The following is a 333-nucleotide window of genomic DNA, read 5'->3' as shown; positions in this document are numbered from 1 at the left end:
CACGTTCTTTCCCGAGTACAAGTAATGTCGATCAAGACCGAAAACCCTCGAGTAAACCGACACTGTCTCGACGCTTCGAAAACAGACGCGAGAGGCAGTTAAAAAAAAAAAAGAAACGAAATTTCAACTCCGATTAAAACGAATGGCGGACCTGCACCTTGCTTGTCTCCAGCGGGAACATACGGCGACGCTGAAACTGAGACCTTCAAAGCGCCAAGTACTCTGGGAATGCCCGCGGGTTTTTTTATGCCCTTCGCTAAGTGAGTAATTAACCCCCCATCCCCCACCCCCCCACCAAGAGTGCTCAGGTACTTGGGGCGGAGTGCGAGTTGG

The sequence above is a fragment of the Penaeus monodon genome, chromosome 32 (genome assembly GCF_015228065.2).
Source record: "Penaeus monodon isolate SGIC_2016 chromosome 32, NSTDA_Pmon_1, whole genome shotgun sequence".
Lineage (NCBI taxonomy): Eukaryota > Metazoa > Arthropoda > Malacostraca > Decapoda > Penaeidae > Penaeus > Penaeus monodon.
This window is presented reverse-complemented; position numbering follows the sequence as displayed.